The sequence below is a fragment of the Saccopteryx bilineata genome, chromosome 9, assembly GCF_036850765.1.
Source record: "Saccopteryx bilineata isolate mSacBil1 chromosome 9, mSacBil1_pri_phased_curated, whole genome shotgun sequence".
NCBI classification, from domain to species: Eukaryota; Metazoa; Chordata; class Mammalia; order Chiroptera; family Emballonuridae; genus Saccopteryx; species Saccopteryx bilineata.
This window is the reverse complement of record NC_089498.1, coordinates 60,162,829-60,180,065: the sequence shown is the minus strand read 5'-3', so window position 1 is coordinate 60,180,065 and position 17,237 is coordinate 60,162,829. Positions and strand designations below refer to the sequence as shown.

Genomic DNA, 17,237 nt, shown 5'->3' with positions numbered 1-17,237 from the left:
CCAGCGACCTTGGATCCAAGATGGTAAACTTTTGCTCAAACCAGATGAGCCCGCGCTCAAGCTGGTGACCTCAGGGTCTCGAACCTGGGACCTCCACTCAGGGTCTCAAACCTGGGACCTCCAGCATCCCAGTCTGACACTCTATCCACTGCGCCACCGCCTGGTCAGGCAACAACCAGTATCTTATATCTGTACAATCAACTGTATTTTCAAATGCAGCTTTCCTTTCTTAGTAAGACTTCATGTTGAGGGCAATTCTAGCTACCTTTTTCTAGTGTATATGTCAAATAATTCTACTATCTCTGGCTATACTGATGGTAATACTAAATAAAAAATGAATGATATTTTTATCTGTCCAAAATATAAAAACTGTTTTTTAGATCACTTCAAAACTACTTTTCTGAAAAAGCAGTTATTGAAATGCAAACTGAAAACATTGCCAAATTATACTAATATATTTTGTATGGCTGTTCTTTCACACAACTTAAATTGCCTTACAAAAGAATGATCAGTTAAAAAAATAGCTCTATTGAATAATCCATACACCACACAATCACTCATTTAAAGTATACAATTAAATGGCTTTTAATAGTCACAGAATTGTGCATCCATCTATCTCCACAATCAATTATGAACACTGTTTAATCCCAAAAGAAATCCACACCTTAGTCATCATACCCAATCCTTATTTATTCCCTCTTCTCAGCCCTAGGCAACCACTAGTCTATTTTTTTCTCTCTATAGATTTGCCTATTTGAACATTTCATATAAATAGATCATATAATATACTATTCTTCATTATTGGCTTCTTTCACGTAGCATATTTTCAAGTTTCATCTATGTTGTATAAGCAATTCATTTATTCCAATTGCTGAATAAAATTCTATTGTATGGATAAACCAGCTTTTATTTATCTATTTATCAGTTGATAAATATTTGGTTTGTTTCTACTTTTTGGCTATTACAAATAATGCTGCAATGAACATTCATGCACAAAATTTTTTGTGGATATAGGTTTTCATTTATCTGTATTATATGAATAGGAGTAGAGTTGCTGTTTCATATGGTATCTCTATGTTTAATCTACTGAGGAAATGTCAGGCTGTCTTTCAAAGTGGCTACACCATTTTATATTCCCATCAGCAGTATATGAGGGTTCTGATTTCACCACATCTTCATTCACAATTATCTGTTCTCTTCTGTTGCTTGTACTTTTAGTGTCATATCTAAGATACTACTACTTAATCTGAGGTCACAAATATTTACACCTAAATTTTCTTTTAAGAGCTTTATAGTTTTAACTCTTACATTTAGGTATTTGGTCCATTCTTAGTTAGAAGTAGAGGTCCAGCCTCATTCCTTTTCATATGAATATACAATTGTCCCAGCACCATTTTTTGAAAAAGATAATTATTTCTTATTTAGTTGCCTTGGCACCCATGTAAAAAATCAGTTGGACATAAATGTATGGTTTATTTCTATTCTTCTAGTTCTGTTCCAATGACCTATATCCATATTCTATTACCACACTGTTTTGATTACTGTAGTGGCATTGTAGTATGTTTTGAAATTGATAACTATGCATCCTCCAATTTTATTCTTTTCAATATTCTTTTGGCTATTCTGGGTCACTTAAATTTTAAATTTTAGGATACCTGCCCTGGCCAGATATCTTAGTTGATAGAGGGTCAGCATAAGCACAAACGTTGCCAGTTTGATACTGTCTCTCTCTCTCTTCCCATTCCTCTCTCTAAAAATAATAAATTAAAATTTTTATTTTTAGGATCAGCTTGTCAATTTCTGTAAAGAAGACAAGTGAAATTTTTATAAGGATTGAGTTATCAACTTGAGTGGTATAGCCATCTTAATAATATTGCCTTCTAATCCATGGACATAAAATATTTTGCTATTAGTTTAATTCAACATGTTTAGATCTTAAATGCCCTAAAAGCAACAGTGTTTAATTATTATTAAACATTATTAATGAAAATATCACTCCTTTTTAAAAGTCTATCATGAAGGTTTACAGGAATACATCAAGTATAGCAAATAACATGATGTATCCTCATGTACATATTGCCCAATTTCAACAACTATCAACACTTTGCCATTTTTGTTTCATTTATTTACCTTTTAATTTCTTGATAATACTTTTAATATAATTTCCAACTTACAGAAAAGAAACAAGAATAGTAATAAGAGCTCCCATATCCTTCACTTAGATTCTCCAACAGTTCAATCTTACACCTTCCATTCTCTTTTCTCATTCCTCCAGTCTCCCTGGATCCTTACTTCTCTTTCCACTTACTCTAGGATTGGAATTTGAGCAGGAGTTTGGCAAATAGTTCTGAATTTTTCTTAGAGGCTATTTGAAAGTTATATATTCTCAAAGTTATGTTGAGAGCTTTTTTTTTTAACTTTTTTTTTCTTTTTTTCATTTTTCTGAAGCTGAAAATAGGGAGAGACAGTCAGACAGACTCCCGCATGCGCCCGACCGGGATCCACCCGGCACGCCCACCAGGGGCGGTGCTCTGCCCCCCAGGGGGCGATGCTCTGCCCATCCTGGGCGTCGCCATATTGCGACCAGAGCCACTCTAGCGCCTGAGGCAGAGGCCACAGAGCCATGCCCAGCGCCCGGGCCATCTTTGCTCCAATGGAGCCTTGGCTGCGGGAGGGGAAGAGAGAGACAGAGAGGAAAGCGCAGCGGAGGGGTGGAGAAGCAAATGGGTGCTTCTCCTATGTGCCCTGGCCGGGAATCAAACCTGGGTCCTCCGCACGCTAGGCCAACGCTCTACTGCTGAGCCAACCGGCCAGGGCCCTTTTTTTTGTTAACTTCTATGTGGACAAGTCCTGCTGGGGGTGAGGACGACGGAGATGCAAAGACCCGACTGCAGGGACCAGGTTCAGTGACGCAGATCCACTTTATTCAGGAAGTAAGCTAGTTTACATACACAGGTTCAGCCTATAGGGTGTTACAGTGTGTCCTTCATAGCCAATGACTGGAAAGATCAGGGAGCTGAGTGGTTGGTGCTAAGTCACTTCCTTATAGCAAGCGAGCTTCCTTCCTGGGTGTGCCCAGGAGGCTTCTGGGAGCTGGAGTATTCTCACGGCATTGCATCAGCCACAGCTGCTAAGAATGTACTCTGTGCTCCACCCACACTTCTACATAATTTCTGGGTTGGGAGATTCAAATTTTGGTGGCTGCCATTACCTCAGCTAGTTAGAAATCAGATTCATTCAATTAAAACAATTTTAGCCCAAGTGGTGGCGCAGTAGATAGAGTGTCAACCTAGATACTGAGGACCCAGGTTCGAAACCCTGAGGTCGCCAGTTTAAGCGCAGGCTCATCCAGCTTGAGTGCAGGCTCACTAGCTTGAGCACAGAGTTGCTGGCTTGAGTGTGGGATTATAGCCATAAAACCATGCTCACTGGCTTGAGCTCAAAGGTTGCTGGCTTGAAGCCTAAGGTCGCTGGCTTGAACTCAAAGGTCACTGGCTTTAGCAATGGGGTCACTGGCTCGGCTGGAGCCTCCTGAACAAGGTACATGTGAGAAAGCAATCAAGGAACAACTAAAGTGCCACAACAAAGTTGATGCTTGTCATCTCTCTCCCTTCCTGTCTGTCTGTCCCTGTCTGTCTTGCTCCCCGCACTAAAAAAAAATTTACCCTGTGCTATATTTAATCATTATTAGAAAGCATTTTTGTTTTGTATTTTTAACTTTAGTAAAACTTCCTGAAAAACACCTGTTGGGATTTATTTATTAACTCTAAGAAACTTTCCTAAGGTCACTAAAAATCAAAGGTGATATTCCTCTTCTTGAAAGATTTTAAAGTAAAATCTCCATCTTGGATGACTACAGTCATCCTTCACCATATCACGGTTCACTTTTTGTGGTCTCACTGTATTATGGATTTTTGTATTGTATATATCTAATTTTGTATCATGCATTTTTTGCTATATCACAGGATTTTGTGGTATATAGGTATTTATATATATATTATTTTAATTATTTTTGTGTTAAAATAAGCATTTTCTAGCCAAAAAAATTAAAAACAATATAAAAAATATAAAAAATCATTCAAGTTGTAGTATATTCACTGGAGAGTACCCATATATAATTTTATATGTTGTTAAGATTATGTAGGTTTAAGAGTGTAGAAAGTGTTGAAGAGCACAGGAAATGTTTAAGAGTGTGTGAAACGTTAATAACAGTGTGAGAAATGTTTATAAGAGTTTTGGAGAGGTTATAAAGCCCTAAAATATATATAAATAATAAAATAAATATAAGGTCACTACTTCGTGGATTTTCACCTATTGCAGGGGGTTCTGGAACCTAACCCCTGCAATAGACGAGGGACCACTGTATTGTTATACTTTCATCAGGTGATTGAATGAAGCAGCTTCTCACATTGACGATGACAAATCATTTACATTTGTAAAGCTAGTTGAAGATACTTATCACTCTGCTATTTAGTTATGTTCCTTCATATTTATTTATCAGTCACTATGACCTTCATTAAGTACAAATTATTTACATATCAAAAAAACACACAGAAGAGGTACAATGATGTATGAACTACTCCTGCTCCAAGGCTATAAAATGGGAAACAATGTGGAGAATCATTAAGATAAAATTTCATTAAAACATATCCTCAGATTCATAGTTCAAATGTGTCCTTCAAACACACCAAGAAAACAATTTTTAATTACCTGTGAGCATCCAGTATAATTCCACATGCTTAAAAAAATGCTTGAGAAATACACACATAAGCTCTGTATCTAAATGGCCTTGAAAGGATCTAGACTCTAGCAATATATTTGAATTGTACTAACGAATAATATGCTGACTTCACTTCTACTTCCATCTCTTTTATCTATGCATATAAAAACCATGTTGTTGCAGCATTATAAATTTCTATATATCACTAAAGTACTGTCAATATATTTTTTAAATTACCTATCCTATAAGAAATAGAGATTCTTTAAATTTGCATGTTTTTCTACACCCCTTGTCTCAAGAATTAGGAAAACTATTTAAAACAAACATTACTCATTACAATCTTATTCCTTTATCTTAGAACCATATTCCAGAATAGAATTTATGCAACACAATTTTTATCTCATTTTATATATATTTATGTATGTGTATACATCTGTGTGACTAAACAACATGCACATCTACTGATACAATAATTGTTTTCTCATTTGATAGCTTTCTTTGTACAGATAGGTAAATTATTTAACTGTCAAAGTCTTTAGCTAAATTCCTTAAAACCTGAGATGTTTTCTTTATCTTTCTGAAAGATAGATCAGAGGAAGAGTTACTTGGTTATCAAGATTACCTCATAAAGTGTATCCCCTAATTTATTTTGTGTGACAGAGACAAAGAGAGAGACACACAGAGAGGGACAGATAGGGACAAAAAGACAAGAGGAAAGAGAGATGAGAAGCATCAATTCTTGTTGAGGCTCCTTAGATGTTCATTGATTGCTTTCTCATATGTGCTTTGACCAGGGGGTTACAGCAGAGCAACTGACCCCTTGTTCAAGCCAGCAACCTTGGGCTTCAAGTCAACAACCCTTGGGCTGAAGCCAGTGACCATTGGGTCATGTCTATGATCCCACACTCAAGCCAGCAATCCCATGCTCAAGCTAGTGAGCCCATGCTCAAGCCAGATGAACTTGTGCTCAAGCCGGTGACCTTAGGGTTTCAAATCTGCGTCCTTCACGTCCCAGTCCGACAGTCCATCCACTGCACCACTGCCTGGTCAGGCTATCCCCTAATTTGATTAATCAAAAAAAGCTGTTTTATCTTGAATATCTGTTTTTAGCATATTTTTGCACTATTTTCCCTTAGGCAAACCATTTTGTTGTGAAAAGAACTAGTGATTTTTCTTCCTCATAGTATCTTCCCTAGAGTGCTGTAATAGAAGCCAATCTAAACTCTTAGTTACAGTATTTAATGGCATAAATGACTCAGTTTGAATAAAGTAAGACAAAGAGTGTTTTAAAAGGTAATTGTTGATTTTAATAATAAGACTTAAACTGTCTTAAGAAAAAAATTGCAAGGGTTAGATTAACTTCATCTAAAAACAAAAACCAGTAGCAATTTTCTTATATAATATCTTTTTTTTCTACCTCAAATTTAGTGATGAAAACTCTACTACCATAGTATAGCTGGGAAGATTGATTTTATAACTAAAACTACATATGTACATGTATATATATAATGTACATATATATATGTGTATATATATATATTTTTTTAAATAATTTCCATTACAAAATCAGAGATACAGTCTTCTGGGACAAAAATACTTTCCTTTTCATAAAAACAACTTTATAATGCTGTAATACTTTAAAAGTCATAAAATAAAAACTAATTAATTAAGACAGTAATAAAACTCAAAATAGCAACTACAGCATAGCCTGAAACCACTTTCTTTACAATAAACTCTCAAAATAAAAATATGTTTAGTAGTAATATTTAATATTGGAATTTTTAGGATAAATCCCTGAAAGTGCAAATGTTGAATCACATTTGTTTTTATCAATCTGTTTTCACAACTACTCCTATAGTGTGCCTATTTTTTGCACACTTATCAATTCAGTTTATTGCTATTTAAAGTATCCATCGGCAAAATTTAAAATTTTATCTTAAAAAGCAAAAAGAGCCTTGACCTAAACTGTACACAAAAAATAGCTCAAAATTGATTTAAAAAAAACCCAAAAGTTCTTTGGGAACTAGACTAAGCAAAGAGCTCTTAGACTTAACTCAAAAGCATGATCCATAAAAATATATATTTATTTATATAACCTACTTGAATTGCCAGCTAATTTCTCCTCATGTCTAAAACTCTTTGCTTTCTTAAATGGTGGGATCTTGATAACATTATACGGAGTGAAATAAGTAAATCAGAAAAAAACAAGAACTACATGATTCCATACATTGGTGGAACATAAAAACGAGACTAAGAGACATGGACAAGAGTGTGGTGGTTACCAGGGGTAGGGGGAGGGAGGACGCAGGAGGGAGGGAGGGAGAGATTTAGGGGGAGGGGGAGGGGCACAGAGAAAACTAGATAGAGGGTGACGGAGGACAATCTGACTCTGGGCGAGGGGTATGCAACATAATTTAATGACAAGATAACCTAGACATGTTTTCTTTGAATATATGTACCCTGAATTATTAATGTCATCCCATTAACATTAATAAAAATTAAAAAAATAAATAAATAAAACTCTTTGCTTTCTTTATCTTAATGCTACAGTATTGTGTGTGTGTACATATGTGCATATATATATATGAGTATACACACATGCACACACACATATATACATTTAATTATTATATTATTGGGAATTATAGTTTTCAATTAAAATGAACATATTGCTAATAAGTATAATATATAACTAAACTTTAAAATAATTTGTATTCTGCTTTATTTCAATTTGCATGTGTGTGGAATATTTTGTTCACTCCTGTTTTTTATTTTTGCTTTAAATCTTTTTGAGTAACTATTTTAGGTATCCCTTTTGTATTTTCTTTCCACTCAATTTGAGAAATTCTGTTTTTAGTATTGTTTAACCCACATTTATGTTTCTTTTTGTCTATGAGATGTTATATTTTATATATTTTATTCTTCTTTGATGTTCCTTTGGTTCTTTCATTATATTGACTCTATTTTCTTTTCTTTTTCTTTTTTTGTATTTTTCTGAAGCTGGAAACAGGGATAGACAGACAGACTCCCGCATGCGCCCGACCAGGATCCACCCGGCACGCCCACCAGGGGGCGACGCTCTGCCCACCAGGGGGCGATGCTCTGCCCCTCCGGGGTGTCGCTCTGTCGCGACCAGAGCCACTCCAGCGCCTGGGGCAGAGGCCAAGGAGCCATCCCCAGCGCCCAGGACATCTTTGCTCCAATGGAGCCTTGGCTGCGGGAGGGGAAGAGAGAGACAGAGAGGAAGGAGAGGGGGAGGGGTGGAGAAGCAGATGGGCGTCTCTCCTGTGTGCCCTGGCCAGGAATCGAACCTGGGACTTCTACACGCCAGGCTGACGCGCTACCACTGAGCCAACCAGCCAGGGCCTGACTCTATTTTCTTTGAAATGTATTTTCTCTAGTACTTTGGAAGTTATACATCCCATTTTTCATTCTATTAGAAGTTATGTTTCTTCAGTATCAAGAGTGAAACAAGTATCTATTAAAACCTTACATATGTAAAGTGAAGTAACAGGTATTTTTACTTTGAAATTTTTATAGTACACTCTAAATTTCAGATCCAACATATTTTAAATTTTTATAAAAATATACTGTTTCTTTCAAAAATAATTCATATTTGCATTCCATTTCATAAGTTTATTTAATTTAAATTAAGTTAAATTAATTTTTTTAGAGCAAAGGGGACAGAGGGAAGAGGAAGGAAAGAAGGGGGATAGGTATGGGGGAGGGAGGGAGAGAAAGAAAGAAAGAGAGAGAGAGGGAAGCATCAATGCATTGTTCCACTTAGTTGTGTAACCTATTGATTGCTTTTCATATGTGCCTTGCCCAGGGATCAAGCGTTGAGTCTGAGCTGGTGACCTCAGGATCCAGCCAGTGACTCTGGGCTTGAGTAACCTCAGGTTTTGAACGGGCAACCTCAGCACTTCAATCCACTGTGCCACTACTGCTCAGGCTCATAAATTTATATATAATTCTTTGGATTTTATTACTTAAATGGTTTTGGTATTCAATGTCAGTCCTTTTAACATGACTTACAGCTAATGAATTACAGTTTTATGGAGGGGGTTGCAGTCAAGGACTCAGGCTTCCCCAATCCTAAAACAGCCACAATCATATGTACATTGGCATTCCTAATCCAAGTGCCTCCTGCTTATCGGGTACCTCCCCAAGACCTTCCTTACAGAGGGCCTTAGCTGTAAGGAGATCCTCAACAAGAACACCTAGGGGCACGTAAAAATGAAAGTGGGAAGATGCATGTCTGTTCATTAGTTATTAGCTCCAACAGCAAAATGTTGACTTATAAAAGGAATTATGGATAGAACAGGTTGGGGCATAAAATGAACCAACTTTATGAAACTATAGAAATGAGTTAGGAAGCCACATTCTAATTTATTTATTCCCACCTGAGTAACTAAAGGCACTTCTGTTGTAGGAAACTTTTTGATGGACACTTCATTTTTACATACCAAATTTCAGAACATAAATATCAAACTATAGAAAGGATAATTACATATGCAGGACATTAAATTATTAACACTACAATCACTCCTATTATTTCTTTGGCTTACTACTTTTTATCATTTCTAAATATAGCACTTTCTTCTTCTTCTTTTTTATATTTTTAGGTGAGAGGAGGGGAGATAGTGAGGCAGACTCCTGCATGACACTGTCCAGGATTCACCTGGAAACCCCACTTAGGACTGATGCTTGAGTATGGAGCTAATTTTAGCACCTGAGGCTGATGTGCTCCAATGGAGTTACCTGCAGAGCCAGGAGCCACACGTGAACCAACTGAGCCACTGGCTGTGAGAGGGGAAGAGGGAGAGAAAGGTGAGAGGGATGGGAGGAGAAGCAGATGGTTGCTTCTCCTGTGTGCCCTGACTGAGAATTAAACCTGAATGTTCATACACTGGGCTGATGCTCTATCCACTGAGCCACCAGCCAGAGCCCACTTTTTTATTTATTCTTGAACATATGCGGAAAACAGTTCCAACACGATTAAAGGACACCAAAAAAAATCTCTTAAAATACTTAAAATATTATTTTTCTGCATATGGTCAACAGCATCTAATTTCAAACTTGTATAGAATACAATAAGAATACCACAGCTCCTTCTAAACAATAAATATTGCATACAAAATCTTTACTACTATATTATAATAAGAGGTAGATTACCATGAGGTTAATGAAGCCTAATATTCAGGGCCCCTCATTTGTACAGTCCTTTTCCATGGTCCAGTACATATTTTTAGGAATAATTTTTTTCTAAAGAGGGTCCTAAAAATCATATAAAGTTGAGATGACACAATATTTAGATCCATTTTTCCAGAACAGGTATAAATATTTTTTTCAATGATTTTATAAATCTAGTTATTTTAACCTATTCTTAATTTTTTAAAAAAATTAATAAAATACATCATTATACAAGGTATATAACATGATGATTTAATTTATATATATAACTCACAAAAATTAGGTGATATTTTATAGCTTCATATTCATTTTAAAATATCCCTTGATTTTTGAGAGCAATATACATACATATAAATACACACACACACATACACATATATACACACACATACACACAAACTGAACAATTACTATAGTCAAGACAATTAACATATCATCTCCTCACATAGTCACCATTTTTTATGGTGAAAACACCTACAATTTACTCTCTTAGTAAATTTCCAGTATTCAATGTTGTATTAACTATAATCACCATGTGGTACATTAAATCTCTAGACATTCATCCTACCTAACTGCAGTGTTTTACCCACTGATGAATAGCTCTCCATTTCCCCCACTCCCACCTCTGGCAGCCATTGTTCTATTCTCTGCCTCTATGTATTTGACTTTTTAAAATCCCAGATATAAGTGAGATCTTGTAGTGTTTTTCTTTATGTGTCTGGTTTATCTCATTTAGCACAATGTCCTCATTCATCCATATATTTTCTAATGGTAAGATTTTCTCCTTGAAGGCTGAATGATATTCTATTGTATATACACATACATATAGTTTTATATTTATTTGCATGCATATATATCTATATATCTCTATCTCTATATATCTATATCTATATCTATATATATCTTATGATTTCTTTATCCATTTATCCCTAGACATGCACTTAGGTTGTATCCATAACTTGGCTATTATGAGTAATGCTGTAGTAAACATGGGAATGCAGATATCTTTCCAAGGTACTGATTTGATTTCCTTTGGGTATGTACACCCAAAATAGAGACTGCTGGATCATATGATAGTGAAAGCAACCAGACAAGAAAAAATACACATATCCAAATCAGAAAAAGGCAGTAAAATTATCATTGATTACAGATGAAAAATCATTCCTGTATAAAATTCTAAAGACTACACACACAAGAAACTGGTTGAACTAATAAATTCAGTAAAGTTGTAGGATAAAAAGAAAACGCAAACATCAAGTACATTTTGGCCTCAGCCAGTTGGCTCAGTGGTAGAGCATCACCCAGTATGTGGATGTCCTGGGTTCAATTCGTGGTCAGGGCACACAGGAGAAGCACCCATCTGCTTCCTCCCCCCACCCCTTCTAGTTTCTCTCTCTCTCTCTCTTTCTCTCTCTCTCTCCCTTTCTCACCTGCAGCCATGGCTTGAATGCAGTGAGTTGGCCCCAGGTACTGAGGGTGGCTCCTCGGCCTCTGCCTCAGATGCTAAGAAGAACTCTGGTTGCTAAGCAACAAAGGAATGCTCCAGATGGGCAAAGTATCACCCTCTAGTGGGCTTGCCGGGTGGATCCCAATTGGGGGCATATGCAGGAGTCTGTCTCTGCCCCCCCTCACTGAATTAAAAAAAATCAGTTGCACTTCTTTACACTAATAACGATCTATTCAATAAGAAAATAAAAAAGGAATCTCATTTACAATAGCATAAAAAAGCATAACACACTTAGCAATAAATTTAACCAAGGGAGTGAAAGATCTGTGCATTGAAAACTCTAAAACACTGATGAAAGAAATTGAATAATATACAAATGAAAACTACCTCATGTTTGTGGGTTAGAAGAATTAATATTGCTAAAATATCCATATTACCCAAAGTGATACACAGATTCAACATAATCCCTTAATAAAATTTCAGCCTTACCAGTGATGATGCAGTGGATAAAGTGTCAACCTGGAATGCGAGGTCACTTGTTAAAAACCCTGGTCTTGCCCTGTTCAAGGCACATACGAGAAGCAAGTATATATTATAAGATGATGATTCCAACCCCACCTACCTTCTGTCTCTCCTCTCTCTAAAAACTCAATAAACAAAATCTTTAAAAAAAAATCCCAATGGCATTTTTCATAGAAATGAAATAAATACTCCTAAAATTCATATGGAACAACTAACGACACCAAATAGCCAAAGCAATCTTGAGAAAGAAGTACAGTGTTGAAAACTTCACACTTCCTGATTTCAAATTATTCAAAGCTCAGAGGTGGATTAAAGTCAGGTGAGGCCCCCAGCGCAGAAGACAATATTGGTCCCCTTGTCATTAGAAATAAGTGAAAAGTTGGGGTTTTGTGGGCCCTTCAGAAGTCGGGGCCCAGGGAGAGCACCTGGTGCACCAGCTGTTATATTTGTCTCTGACAAAGCTATAGTAATTAAAAAAGTAGGGTACTGGCATAAAAATAGACACAAAGATAAATGAAACAGAATAGAAAGCCCAGAAATAAGCCAAACGTATATGGTCAACTAATTTTCCACAAGGTCATGAAGAATGCTCAATGCAGAAAAGATAGTGTCTTCAATAAATGATACTGGAAAAATTGGATATCCATATGTAACAAAGTGGAACTGGAGCCTTCTCTTACACCATAAACAAAAAGTCAACTAAAAATGGATTAAAGACCTAAATGTAAGAGCTGAAACCATAAAACTCATAGAAGAAAACACAGGAGAAAGATCTTTGTCCTACAGGTTTTGAAATATTTTTTTTTGGATTAGACGCCAAAAGCAAAGGCAATAGAAACAATAATGACCCAGTGAAACTACATTTAAATAAAAAGCTTATGCACAGCAAACAAAAACGCAACCAACAGATTGGGAGAAAGTATTTGCAAAGCATATTACCTGAAAAAGGTGAATATCCAAAATACACAAGGAATTCATATAACTCAACAGCAAAAATAAGAAACTCTACTAAAAATGTCCAAAGGACCTAAATAGATATCTTTCCAAAGAAGGCATGCAAAAATGGCCAATAGGTATATAAAAAGGTGCTCAATATTATAAACCATTAGGAAAATGCAAATCAAAACCACAATTAGATAATCATCATATACTCGTTAGGATGGCTATTATCAAAAAGAAAAAATGTAACTATTGGTGAGGACAGGCAGAAAGATGAAATCCTGGATTTCAAGATGATGATGGAGGAGGTGGACGTACCAACTGCCACCTCCCAGGACCAAATTGGATTACAAATTAATTTAAGAACAATCATCTTGAAAAACCAACTTTAGACTAAACAAAGAGGAGTCTATAACCAAGGATCACAGAAGCCGCCACAATGAGACTGGAGGAAGGTCAGCTATGTGAAAAGGGCTGCCTTGCTCTCAGGAGCGAGTGGTGGCAGAAGGTCCGGAGGGAGGGACTCTCACTGTAGAGGTTCACACTGAGAGGGGTGCCTCAGGCCCAGCACCCCAGCCTAGAGCCCCAGAAACAAGAAGAGGCCCCACACAGCATTTGGTAGTGAAAAGAGCTGAGGATTCTGACTGCGAGAAAGAGATGGAGCTCTTGAAGACGCAGGCTCCATCTTAAAGGGCCAGTGCAGAAAATCTCATTCATAGGGACTTAACCAAGGCTGAAAGGACTAGAAGTGGGTGAAGACAGTGTGAAGGTAGTGGCCAAGAAAGAGACAATGTGGAGGATGGCCACCAGAACCCTTGAGCTGAGTCATTCCCCAATGCTACAGTCACCATCTTTCTTTTTTTTTTTTTTTTCAGAGACAGAGTCAGAGAGAGGGATAGATAGGGACAGACAGACAGGAATGAAGAGAGATGAGAAGCATCAATTATTACTTTTTCGTTGTGACACCTTAGTTGCTCATTGCTTTCTCATATGTGCCTTGACCATGGGCCTTCAGTAGGCTGAGTAACCCCTTGCTCAAGCCAGCGACCTTGAGTCCAAGCTGGTGGGCTTTGCTCAAACCAGATGATCCAGCGCTCAAGCTAGCAACCTCAGGGTCTCAAATCTGGGTCCTCTGCATCCCAGTCCATGGCTATATCCACTGTGCCACCACCTGGTCAGGCATCACCATGTTTCTTAGGTGTGAAGTTCATTCTAGACGGCATCAGCCTGGGGAAAAGTCACAGCCTCACCCATGGAGACCAGGTCTTTCTGAGAAGCCAGGAAGCAGGGGGACCATCAGTGACTCAGTTTTCTGGTGTTGAGCCCAGGGCCTTCACCCACACGCTCCCGAGTCTAAGAGTGTGCTTCCACCCCACAGGAAATTCATTAGAACTGTCTGGACTGCAGGCAGACCACATCTCTGGGTCTCAGAAGGCACACCCACCAGACTCCTAGTGGCCAGACCCTACTGAGGTCTGTAAAAAAAGTCTGGACAGATTGACATCTGGAGCCTACGGGTAGAGCCACACCCACTACCCTTCCTAATCCCTGAATTGCCACAGGCTCTAGACCAGGGGTCCCCAAACTGTGGCCAGCAGACCACATGAGGCCCCCTGAAGCCATTTATCTAGCCCCCACCACACTTCCGGAAGGGGCACCTCTTTCATTGGTGGTCAGTGAGAGGAGCATAGTTCCCATTGAAATACTGGTCAGTTTGTTGATTTAAATTTACTTGTTCTTTATTTTAAATATTGTATTTGTTCCCATTTTGTTTTTTTACTTTAAAATATGTGCAGTGTGCATAGGGATTTGTTCATAGTTTTTTTTTTATAGTCCAGACCTCCAACAGTCTGAGGGAAAGTGAACTGGCTCCCTGTGTAAAAAGTTTGGGGACCCCTGCTCTAGTCTCTACCAGTGGCTGAGCCCAACAAGCAGCTGGCAGACAGAGGTTGCAGGAAGCAGGACTCAGGGAACCATGGCTTTTTAAGTGGCCCTTCCCTCAGGTCCAGAGTAGATAAAAGCCAGCTGAGGTGTGCAGGTTGGTATTTCCATGTGCACCTGGGCCCAGCAGAGGCAGCCACAAACTCTGGATTACTTGTAACTCCAAGAAGGTTGCTGAAGGCCAGTCACAGGCAGTGTCTCCCAATGGTTTGTTCCAGGTTGCCTCAAGGAAGGCCTAAGGCTGGCATAACCAGTGGCCAGCTACAGAGAGCATTGGTTCAGAACCTAAACACCCTTGCTTGTGGGGTATCCTAAGGAAGGGTTCGTCACACCTGGCCAAGCTGAGGCAAGTTCTGCTCTCTGATCACTACTGGCACAGCAGTTCATGTGCATTGGATAAGGTAGAATTTCATAGCCAGCCAGCCCGGGTGCTAGATATCCTGCCTCATTGGGCTAGGTTCCACAGGGGGGAAGGGAGAGAGGCTTGGAGTATGGACATTTAAAGTGTGGGTCGCCATGAGCCTATTGTTGGGTCTGGACAAGGGGCTTAGCCACTTTCTGGGGGTGAGGGTGGTAGAGTCAGCTCCAGGAGAGAACTCTTTCAGTCTTCTTCCCTGAGACCAGGGTCACACCAGCTGTAAGAACTTATGCAGAGGGGATGCTGGCCCCACTTGATTGAACCTGCAGCTCACCTTGTGAAGAAAAAATAAAATTTGAGTATCAAGCAGTGTTTGAAAGATCAGGATCTAGAGTAGGAGAAAATTTTGCAATCCCACTAATGTTGTATTCCCAACCTCAGCTGCCCTATCTCACCAAGTTTGCACCCTGTAGAGGGCTTGGTTGGGTGAGGCCAGTGTGAGCTCACACTACAGACTTTCTACAGAAGACTCTGAGGGAAGACCAGGCACCTGCAGGTGGAAGTGAAATGGCTGAAAAGTGGATGCAAATCTTACAGATTGGGCTTTTACAGAGATGCTGTCAGGTCTAAGCAGGAAGAAACTAATCTTTTTACACAGGTTGACCCCTCCCTTTCTACCCAGGCTCAGGAAATGCAGACACAAACAGTGAACAGAGTAGTAACTCCAGACAGGTAGCCCTTGTTTGCAGGTTACAAACATCTGATGCCAAACCAAGAAGACCTAGAACCAACACAACCAATAGTGGGTGGCAGAGAGCACCAACCCTACACTCAGCTAAATATACAAGCAGCACACACAAAGGAAGAGTCAAGCAGGCACCAGACACTGTGGAGAATAAATAAACCCAGCAGGACAGACACTGCATAATGTCTAATACACATAATCAAGGTTGACCCTTATAGCCAGCCAGTCTGAAGGGATAACCGCACCCATGAAAGGACTAACTGCATTCAATACTCACATACAACAGGAGGGAAAAGACTACCTTCAAGAAGCATTCCTAGAGCAAGGAAAGCAGGTGGCCTGGAGATCAGTATCACTGACCCCATCTTCATCATAAACACACCACAACAAATGTCAAAGTAAGTCAGCACTACTTAATACACAGACAAAATGGGCACACAAAGAAATATGACTCAAATGAATCAACAAGAGAAATCCTCCAAAAAAGAACTAAATAAAATGGAAGTAACCAAACTACCAGACACAGAGTTTAAAATAGTGAATTTTAGGATGCGCAAGGATCTTAGAGCAACAATGGATGGTCATAATGAGTACCTAATAAAGAGACAGCATCAAAAAGGACATTGAAATCTTAAAAAGAACCAGTTGGAAATGACAAATCCAAATCAGAAATGAAGACTGCACTGGAGGGAATCAACAGTAGGCTGAATGAATCAACAGCAGGATTGAATCAATGATTTAGAGGACAAGATAAACGAAAGCACAGAAGCAGAGCAGTAAAACAAAAAGAGGCTCAAAATGACTGAGAAAATTCTAAGGGACCTCTGTGCCAACATGAGAGAAACAACATCCGTATCATAGGGGTTCCTGAAGGAGAAGAGAACAAACAAGGTATAGAAACCTGTTTGAAGAAATCATAGCTGAAAACTTTCCTAAATTGATGAAGGAAAAATTCACACAAGTTCAAGAAAAACACAAAGTCTGATAAAGAGGAACCTAAGGAGGCCTACACTGAGACACATCATTGTTAAAGTGCCAAAGTTAAGAGACAAAGAAATAATAGTAAAAGCTGCAAGAGAAAAGCAGTTAATTACCTACAGAGGAGCATCCATAAGGATGACATCTGACTTCTCAACAGAAACACTTGAGGCCAGAAGAGATTGGAAAGAAATATTCAAAGTGATGCAAAGCAAGAACCTACAACCAAGACTTCTTTATCCAGCAAGACTATCATTTAAAATTGAAGGAGAAATAAAAAGCTTCCCAGACAAAAAAAAACCCCTCAAGGAATTCATTACAACCAAACAAGTACTGCAGGAAATGTTAAGGGGCCTGCTGTAAAAAGAGCAAAAAAAAAAAAAAAAAATCGAGA

At 38.4% G+C, this 17,237-nt stretch overlaps 1 protein-coding gene across 1 annotated transcript in view; it reads right to left on the bottom strand.

Annotated features, from left to right (window-relative positions):
* The window catches only part of PHYHIPL (phytanoyl-CoA 2-hydroxylase interacting protein like), a 78,158-nt gene that overhangs the window by 24,689 nt on the left and 36,232 nt on the right, over positions 1 to 17,237 (bottom strand). The gene's annotated exons all lie outside the window — the stretch shown is intronic.